The following is a 10,654-nucleotide window of genomic DNA, read 5'->3' on the forward strand; positions in this document are numbered from 1 at the left end:
CCTGCCTTCACCCTGAGTCAGCTGGGATAGACTCCAGCCCCCCATGACCCTGGTGAGGATTAAGGTGTAGAGATGATGGATGGATGGACATTGTTTACTGTTTTTTCTCAGGGTATCATGTAAATAAAACTTTTTTCTGTGATTTTACCAGATGTTTTCTGTAATTTACCAAAACAAGTAAAAGCTGTAAAATAACAGTAAATTAAAAAAAAAAAACAAAAACGAGTTAAAAGCTTCAATTTCTTACAGTGTAAAGCAGCAAAACACAATTTGTTCTATAGATAAAGTGCATTATTTTCATCTCATATGAGGTGAAGTATAGTTTAGTTTAGTTTACTTTAATGCATATATAATATACAAGCATTATTGAGAATTCAAGTACAATACTCAAGAAAAGAGAAAGAAAAAGATCTGATATAAACATAATAATGCACATACACACATATGTCAACTTATATTTAGTCTGAGAAGGAACAGAATGAAGCAAAAGCTTATCTGGTTCTGTCCCTTCTAGTATAAGTATTAAATATTAAGTATAAGTAGAAAGTTGCAAAAAAAAAAAAAAATGCTGTACTATTTAAACAACTGCAAAATTTCAGCCATTCCAGCTTTGAACCCCTGAATCCTCGGCCTCTTTGGAGCTCTGCTAGTTGTCTGCGTTTACGAACGCTGCACATTGTCATTCCACACATGACCCCTGCAGACAGCGTCGTAGCTGTGATCAGGTTACTGTCGGTCTTGAGCCGTTGTTTCAGCACATGCCTCTGCTTCCTTTCCCACTGGAAACAGTCCAAGCGTGCGTCGGCTCTGATCGGCCTGCAGGTTCTGATCCAGTAAGTGGCTCCCACAGTGGTGACGATCTGAGGCCCCTCACCAAATTACCCCGTGTCAGAGGTCCTTCATTCGGGCCAGGAGCTTTATGAATGAGCAGAGGAGGTAATCACTGCCAGCAACACGTTTCTGTTTGTCTTGGAGCTCGGAGCGGCGAGGGTTTCCCAGACCCTTTGGGAAATTACTTCCAAATGTTGAGAGATATCAAAAACTCTGCTGCACTGCTAATCTACTCGCGCCGACTCATTATTCAATCAATGTGCGCTGCAGAGTTTTGCACTAATTTTCTGGCACACTCAGGAGGCCTTTTCAGCGGCTGGAGTCGAACTGGCACTTTTTTTTTTTTTTTTTTTTTAGATAAGTGAGCAAATTTGAAGAGCATGAGAGGATTTGTGGTCCAACTGCCGCAGTCATTCATTCATGACAGGGACAAATACTCCCTCACATTAGCTTCCTCTTCTCTTCACTCTTGTCTTAGCTGTAGCAGCTCTGGCCCTGAGAAATGTTTGTCCGGCACTGACGCTCCAATCTGCAATTATTTAACCCAATATTATGCCTGCAGTTTTCCATCTTGAGACTTGAGAATCAGCTTTTCCCTGCTGAGCTGTAATCTGTCAGCGTTTTGACAGAGAGCATGAGAACTATTTACATTCACCGAGGTTGTCCAATAACAGTAAACGCTTTCAATCTCACATTTCACAGTGGTTATCCCAGAGGTGCAAGCGCTCTTAGGTTGGTGCTTTTGTTAGCATTTCTTGTTAATTAAGCAGCGTTTGATCCAGCGATCCAGCAGGTTTCGAGATTTAAGGGGTACTAGTAATAACGTGTCTACCTCCTGACTGTAACTAGGAAACAGGATTTTCTGTCTTGATGGAAAATAAGTTATTGATTGTATATAAAGACGGATGAACCCTACATTATGCCACCCATAGCTTTCCTGAACACCAGTTTCGAAGCCCAGTGTGTTGGCGTCAGCTGTTGCCATCTTGGCGGCAACTGACTCCTTCAAATTCCCAGCTAATGCAAAACCAGCCAAAGATGTGGAACTGGAGCGGGGCTGAGGTCGGCCATGCAAATCCTATGAAGACATTCAACCGTCACTCAGAGCAGCCACGCCCTTAACTGTGCGTACCTTTAAGTCTCAATACAATTCAAAAAGCTTTAAAAATTCACCTCCCATGCAGTTGTCATAAAAGTGGAAGTTATCTATAGAGCCCACAACCATTTTTTGTACCAGGTGGTAAACATGGTTTTTTTTTGGCTGCAAAGCTGTTCGTTTCAACATGGAGGTCTACGGGCATTCACTCACGTTTAGAGTCTGCCTCAGGTGGATTTTTAAGGAGATACAGCTTTTTGTTTTCAGCCCTGGAGGTTGTTGCTTACACTGCAAATAATCTGGGACTTGCCAGGATTTATAATCTTATTTTTAGACACGATCGATAATTTGGCTTGTTTTAAAAGTTATTCACTCATTTTTAGTCCTTGATTTTACAGTACAATCTTAAATTGAGCATTAAAAATCTTGTTTCAAGATTTCTTATCAAGTAAAATTTACTTGCTGCATGGACAGATAATTTCACCAGTTTTAAGTCATTTTCTTCTCAAATTTAGTGTTTATATCTTAAATTTGGGCTGCCCTTTTTTTTGCAATGTACAGTGATGTTTGTTTTATTTTTGAAAATTAAATCAGAATATTGATTAAGCTCTCATGGCTGTGATTTAAGTACGCAGCGAGAGCCAGGAGATGATTAGCCTCGCTACGATGAGCCCGACTCAGTTCGAAAACTTTGTCAGTAGTGCTGAAATTTAAACTGGAGTTTAAAAAACGGTTCTGCTAGTTTTTGTAGTGTGTTGTTTTTTTTGTCATACTTAACTTCTGTCCCTAAAATTGTGCTGCATTTACTCAACTTTGTACCTTTTTTAAAATCAAGGAACCAGATATTTCGTTTGACAGTTGTTTATCCTTTATACTCACTGTTTTGTCTTCATCACAAGCCACAGAAGTGCTCCAACAGTGGGTCACTGAGCAAACTAATAAGCATATTTCTATTATGCGCAACCATTTATTTGAAGGCTCAGTCACAGGAGCATTCAAATAGTTGAAATTTTGCACCAAAATCGCCTTTTTTCAGGGTAATTTTTGTTGACGATTCCAAACTTTGAGAGGTCAAGAATGTGGGTGTAAAGTGGAGTCACCTCCCTTATGAGCTACATCCACTGTTAATGAACCTTCCCTGTTTCAGTACAAGCTGCTCCTCAAAAAAAGACAGGATTTGCAGTAAGCAGGTCTGATATTGTGACCGCCCTGGCTTGCAGGCAGCTGTGAGACACGAGTTGATGGTGCAAATAAGTATTTGTCATAAACTTTGTTAACTTATTTTCATGTAAGCAACCAAGCTACAGTGAGTGACAGTTAACTGATAGTTAAGCAGCAAAATTAATGTCACAGTGCCGAGAAAACAGGAAAAAATTAGAGCATATTTGTAGCCTGTTAGCATGTTTTCTTGCCCGGTGTGGTTGTTGCCATGTGAGTAGTGTGAATCAAAGCTTGCTTTGTATGACTTTCTGTTTGTGTCTTGCTCATCATGCTGTGCTCACAAGACAGCAGCCGCAGTTTAGACACACTGAGATTTTATCAGTATCACTAATTCCGTGACAATACATCGCATCCAGGATGACTCCTTTTCCATTTAACAACACCCGCCGTCTGTCTTCTGCAGAATAAGTTGGCGATTTCATCGAATAAACAACCTTATTGTTGAAAGCAAGAGACGTGTTGGTCTGTTGAGGCTCACAAACTTTGAACATTAAAGAGTATAGCCGAGAAAGAAAACAGCTCAGTATCCTTATCAGCCGAAATCAGTTTGCATCTAGCCTCCCTGTGAACTTCACATTCCAGGAAAGCCATTAAGCGATTTATCTCCCCTCACGCACAACCCCACCGTAAAGCGCAGATTTGTGGAAAATAAACAAGCCATCAGCCCTAAATGTGCTCCTTTTGTCTCGGATCCCCACGTGCCGTTATGCAACATACATGACTACAGGACCACTGTGATGTCTGATGCTGATCCATCTGTCACAGTCTCGCTGTAACGGCAAGACGGCTTGATGAGTGGAGGGGGATCACAGAGCGCCGAATTCGGATGACAGATTACTGTATTGGTTTCTGCATCAGGACATTCCTGGACGAGCCTCAGTGTGCCGCATGTAAAGGTCAACGTGAGGTTTGGAGGTTCACCGCCTCATATGTCTTTCTAAGAATTGCTTTTTGATTAAATTTCCCACATAAAGGAAAATATTTACTTTTATCTGACCACGCTGAGATTTCTATGACGACGCGGTTCAAATACTCCCTAGAAAGATTGTCCCATTAATAGAAAACCATTATATGCTGCTATCTGACATGCTGTCATTCATCGCGGTGCATTTTTCGGTGAATTCCCGTCACTGTTATCTCGTATTAGAGGCCCCGGGCTGCAGCTGATTCGTATGGACGTCGGCACTGTGTTTGTTCAGCTCTTTCTCATGCAAAGGTCAGCTCCACATGCATCGTTGTTGTAAAATATCAACTTGTTATCACTGATAATTTGGACCAGTGTGTCAGACTTCTGTTTCCCTCTTTGCATGATACAGACCTCAACACTCGTGCAAAGTTATGCAGCCGCCTCTTGATGAGGGCTCAGGGGAGGATGGCCACATTCCTCAGTCTGGAGGATTCCTCCATATAGAGATATGTATGTGGCTGATTGGAAACAGAGGCCAGTTGGTGTGACAGACAAAACCCAGGTCCTTTCTCCTCACGAGTCAAAACTGTAAAGCAATCAGTCTTTTGTTGGGTGGGTTGCCTTTGCAACATCACACACAGCTTTTCACTAGAATGAGCGTGAGCTCCAGGGAGATCTACATGTGGAGTATCTTCAGTAATCCAGTCTGATTTATGAGGCCTGATAAAATAAGTTTGAGGAGAGTTTCCCAAGTGAATGCAGACCTCTACTCAGAGTGAGGCAGTGGGGATGCTTTGAAGTCTTCTGTGAAGCTGGTGCATCCTTTGGGAAACATTTGTTGTAGTGCTGTTTCTGTTTTCAATCTGCTTCAGGTTAGGAGCAGCGCTGCAGGTCTGTCCTGCCTGTGGAGCTCAGAATACCAGGAGCTGCAAGTTAAAAATATTACGTTTGAATAAAAAGCCAAGTGGATCTATGAGAGGGGTTGAAAGTTTCAGGCAAACTTGATACAGAAGAAATCTGTCAAATGTGAAGAAATTTACTTTGGATTCTATCCTATACCCACATAGTCACCTCAGGGATTAAGCAGCACCTCTGATCATAGTTTGAGTGTTGGCTTAGAACCTGCCTGTCACAGTTTTCTGCAGCTGTTTTTGTAGCTACATCCTCATTCTTATACCTGACTACAAATCTCTGTTAGACAGACTTAAATATAGTGATGCCGATTCAGGGGTTGGGAACCTAAGAATCATCTTCTCAGGACCATGAACATCTCACTGAAGTAAAATATTGTGCTCTGAACCACAGTAACAAACACCTCCATCCTTGTGCACCATTGTTTGCGCTGAAGTTCATGGCCGCAGCATTTAACTCCCGTCCCCTTGATGCACCGTGGGGGTGTGAACTGGAATGCCAGGGATGATAACACATGGACGCTCCTCCTACTCCTTTCTATCCTCGGGCTCTCCACACCCCCTGTACGTACCCCACCCCTCGTTTCCTGCGGCTGGGGCTGAGGGGAACAGTTGCACACCCTGATAAGCCCGCTCGGAGGGAAGCCTCTGCAGGCGGGTAATCATCGTGTTGGATGCTAGCAATCAAGAACAATCACGAGCTCTCATCATGTTTATGTTGTGGTGGCCCTTTATGCTATTTAAGTGCAGGGCAATTTTTGTCTCTATATAGCAGCCCAGAGTGCTGCACATCACTTGTGTATGTGCTTGGGTTAAGAGAGCTCCCATCTAATAATATCTGGGGTTTATTTTTGGCCTTTACGAGCAAATTCAGGTGAGATGGAAGCTAAGGCAACAAGTAGAGGGAAAAAAAAGAAAAACTCCATTTGGCTGAGAATACTCTGTCTGATAAGGTCTCGATAAGAAAAATACCTTGTTCTCAGTCAGTTGTGGAATCTCCACCTGTGCTTTTAAGGCTTTGCACACAGCAGATGCTGATAGGTGGATCGCGCCGTTTGAAGACGGCTGAGAGCAGTCGAATGCTTAACAGGTGTGCGGAGGATTTAGTGCTGTGTGTGCCTCTCGTGTTACGAGGAGATGTGCAACAGGCATCAGTCAGAGCCGAGTGCAGACAGAAGAGCGTGCATACGGCCGGAGCGCTGTGGGACCAGAACCACATGTGCAAAACGTGATACAGAGAAATTGCAGTTATGTGCTTTGCCATGACAGCAGAGGGATGCACAGCAACTGACCCTCTGAAGACAGTTGATGCTTTTTAAAGACTCTCAGTTACCAGTTAAATCCTGGAAGATTTAGGATTTAGCTGAGCTTAACTTGCAGGAGGAAGGCACTCGGTTTGTTGTGGTTGGAATGAATTCAGTTAAAGATGAATCAAACATTAAGCGTTTATGAAAGATTTAAAAGAAAAAAAGATTTAAGAATAACATGGCTTACTGTCCACGCTTGACTTATGATGTCTACAAATACATTTGAAGCCATGCTTGCTGTTTACACATACAGTGTGCGGTCTGTTTGAGGGAGCATGTGTAACAGGCCAGCTGCAGAGAGGCTGCAGAAAGGGGGAGGTGGTCCGGTTGCTTTGCAGTGTCGTGGGACTTCTTTTGTTTGCTCACATACAGAGATAAATCTTTGCTTTACTTTCTAGTTTCCTCAATTACAAAGATAACGCAAGCAAGTTCTGATCCCAGGCCACCGCAAGTATGAAATGTATGATAAAACCCTGCTAAATTTTAATTCTGACATTTCTCCCGGCGGCGAAAGCGGCGAGAAATGCATTCAAACCGGGCCGGGTCAAGAGCTGGACTTGAACTCATAATGTCACAGCTGTCTTTCCGCTCGTAAATGTCAAGTTAATTGTATGCAAAGACGGCATGAGAGGAGATGCGTTAAAGGACACATATTACCACCACTGTTGTTCTCTGCTCTTAATTTCCTAAACTTCTTACCCTTATGTACAAACCACCAAACCAGACAGGAATTGCCTTGATATTATTTTTGGATAAAAGCCTGTGACAGTCAGCTCTGCAGCTTCCTCTGTAGTACATCCTGAAGTCATACTGCGGTTTAAACACAGAGCCTCCCTGCAGTGATGTTGTAATTGCTTTATCTAGCACGGGCTTCTTTAAATGACGCCTAATTGAGGGCCTCTGCCGCACCCTTTCCTCATGCGGCTCCATGAGGCAATCAACCTGCCGCCGTTATCGCCGCATCTTAATAAAAACTAAAATGATTGGACCACTACCCAGGACTTCCCACAGAAATAGGAAAAAACGAAAGAGGGATGCATGGATGGAGGGGGGGAGTTGTAGCAACCCGAGAAAACATCCTGACTTAAACAACGCGGGGAGTGAACCTTCTGCGCACAGGATGTAGAGAGATTGGGTTTTTTTTGAGGCATGGCAGAGAAGAAGTGAAGGGAGGAAAAACGAGAAAACGACTTGTCACGCAAGCAGCAGAGCTGAGCGCACCGCTGGGAGGAGCTTTTATGATGTAATTAATGAGACTTAATGAGTTAAACCTGCAACGCTTTGGAAGATTTACACCCTCAGACAGGTTGGCAGCTGAAACAAAGAAAGGAAAAAGTTTCAGCTGTGTAATAAATCCATTGAATTAATAGCAACTTACTGCTTGTATCAAAGATTTTCCAGCACATGAAACAGGACGTATGTTAAAATATGTCTCTTGTATGATTATTCAGATGTTTAAATGTTTGCCCACATGTTAGTTATTATGGGAGGAATGTTAATTGCATAAGGGCTGCTCACATGTACAGTATAGCGTCTGTGTACTGTACCATATGGTTGTTCTCTCCTCTTTTCTCATGACAAAAGGTCAAATCAGCAATAGCGACGTCATAAATTTAAGGGGTCATGGTTCATTTCAAACACAACCAGCCGTGGTGGGGCTGCACAGACAGCTTGGTGTCATAATATTTGCCATTTTCTTGGCAGGTATGTGTTTGTATATACGTGGGTTTGCGTGCAGTGTTGATTTAAGCTTAAGGTCACCAGAAATAGCTTAAAACCTTTAGATTTTAAAGGTTGCTCTGCAAATAAAAAGACAGTTTGGGAGATAAAGTTTCATTAGGGGACCTTTTCTGCACAGTTTCTCTGATTAATGTGAAGCTAAAATGTTTGTTGCTGATGGGCTGTTAATTCCAGCGTCTCCTATGCTGCATGCGTGTTGTCGGACTGGTTTCCTCCTGAATTTGCCAGTGTTTTGTTTCATCGCAGCACTTCCCCTAAGTGCTGCGCTTCTGTTGAATGGATGAAGATGTTTTCTGCGTTTGTTTGTGTTTTGTCAAGTGTGTCCTTGCTGTTGCAGAGTGGTAAAGTCTTTTTTTTTAACACATTCACTCAAAGTTACAAACTTCCTGGTTTGGAGTCATTTCATTTTTTACTGTTGTCTGATATATGAGTTACATTTTTTTTCTATTCTTGAATATCCATGTTATTTGTAGCGTGTGATGTGACACTCTGCCTACTATAACATTCATAATAATAATAATAATAATAGTATGCATTTATACAACATACTGCCTTCCAAGGGATCCAAGGACTCTTTACATGTCTTGAGACAGACGGAACAAATTGCACAAGAAAATAAAATAACAGCGGCACTTCTAGTCGGGGAGACCGCATTAACTTAAACCAGAGGCCTTGGCGAACAGATGAGTGTTCGGGAGTGTTTTGAAAGTCACAGTCAGAGCAGCTTCTCAGGGTGGAGGGCTGCCACACTGAAGGCTCTGTCCTCAGATGTCCGCAGGCTGGTTGGGAGGAGGGTGAGCAGACACATGTCCGAGGACCGACTGCAGGGTTGGAGGAGATCTGATTGATACCGAGGAGAGAAATTCATGAATGCGAGGGGGAGGATCTGGAAGTTGACCAGGAGCCGGTGAAGGTGGATGAGGGTGGTGCTGATGTGATGCCAGGACTGTGCTGAGAGTGAGAACTCTGCTAAATGACTTTGTGCCTTTATTAAAGGGTGCAAAATAAAGTTTCATTCTTGTGCCCAGCGATGCTATAATTGGAAGTAAATGGACTTTAATGCAATAGACAAATCAAACTACAACTTGAATGTAGAGGTTCATTCTTGAGCTTGTTAACACAAATAGCACTTGTTATTAAATAATCAAAAATAAAAGTTAACTTACTACTTTTGACTGTATTTCATGACCCTCTTTAGCAAATGAAACTGACTCGACTGTTATCACGTATGAAGCTTTGATAAATGAGGACAGGTGGTTGGGTGTCAGAGGTAAATGGCCTCCTTGATCTCCTGCTTTTCTATACTCAGATTACACAGGGATGCTTGAGCGTTCACTAGGAAACACCTCAGCATAAGGTCAGAAGCTGCAGATACACGCTGATAAGTAAACGGAGTAAAAGGTAATAAGTGAACCCTGAGCTTTGAGAGAACTTGAGAGAAGCGGGAAAGAAAGGATGTGGAGGCCGGGTGGTGGACGGACATGTGGAACATCAACAGATGTTTTCCTTTTTATTAACTGTAACCACAGTCTTTCGTGAACCTTGCCAGAAGTTTTCGATGCCTCACCCAAATCGTTTCTAAGCAATAGCTTCATGATGGTAATGTACCAAATGAACATGATGTGAGAACATTGTGATAACGCGACAGGGATCCGTTGGAGTGATGAGAGATTGAATCTGCGTCTCCTCTCGGTTTTGCAGAGCTACGTTGCTCCTTTCAGCTCATTGTTTAGTCGTCTTGTTTGCTTCACTGTCACCACTGTCGTCGTGTTGTCACCAGCAGAAATGTTGTAAAACCTCCCAGCACGGCACAGCAAACAGTGCCGGCATTCTTTTCTGGCAGCAAGATGGAATATTTGATTTGACACGAGCCAAAAGTGATAAAACAGATGCAACTAATCTACGTGGCTGAATAGCGGAAAGGCAAGTGAGAAAGTATGGCTGCTTTTTTTGTTTTTAGTAACATGGACAAACCAACCCCCTTAATTTGCATTCATTCATCTATAGAGAACAATGCAAATACTTCACATGCCTGCGGTAAAAACCTATAGTGAGCGCTGTAGCTGCTTATGACAGAACTATAAATTAAGAGATTATTTTGACAACTTGTTTACCGAGCCAGGGCTCCCTCTTGTTTATGGCTGAAAAGCATTCAGTGGTGAGCACACATCTCTGATTATGCAACCATGGACATAATTACCTGCTATGAATCTCTCTGCAGCGCCGTCATTTATATTCCCCATGAAAGTTTAGCCCGCCACAGTGAAAATATATATCTCGCCTCCCTCAGCCAGATGCAGCCAGCGCATCCGCTCAGAGAATTACATAAACATGTGAGGGATTACTAGGAGCTAATATATTTTCACAATTTCAACTGATGGCAGTCGTGATAGAAAGCTCATCTGAATAATAAAGTTCAGATAAATGCAAGAATCCAAATGTCTGTTCTGTTGCCGGTGCTGCTTCAGGCTGGTTCGTACGTATGATAATGTAATCTGGGTTTCAGCGTTAAGACAGAACACCTGAATTACAATTTCAAAAACTCCTGGAGACATTTACACTATCACGAATGAAACAGGTTGCACCACATAAACAAGTTATTAGAGATTAAAATATTTACCACGATGCGCCTCCTGCAACC

Source organism: Stegastes partitus, unplaced genomic scaffold, assembly GCF_000690725.1.
Source record: "Stegastes partitus isolate 25-593 unplaced genomic scaffold, Stegastes_partitus-1.0.2 Scaffold2080, whole genome shotgun sequence".
NCBI lineage: Eukaryota > Metazoa > Chordata > Actinopteri > Pomacentridae > Stegastes > Stegastes partitus.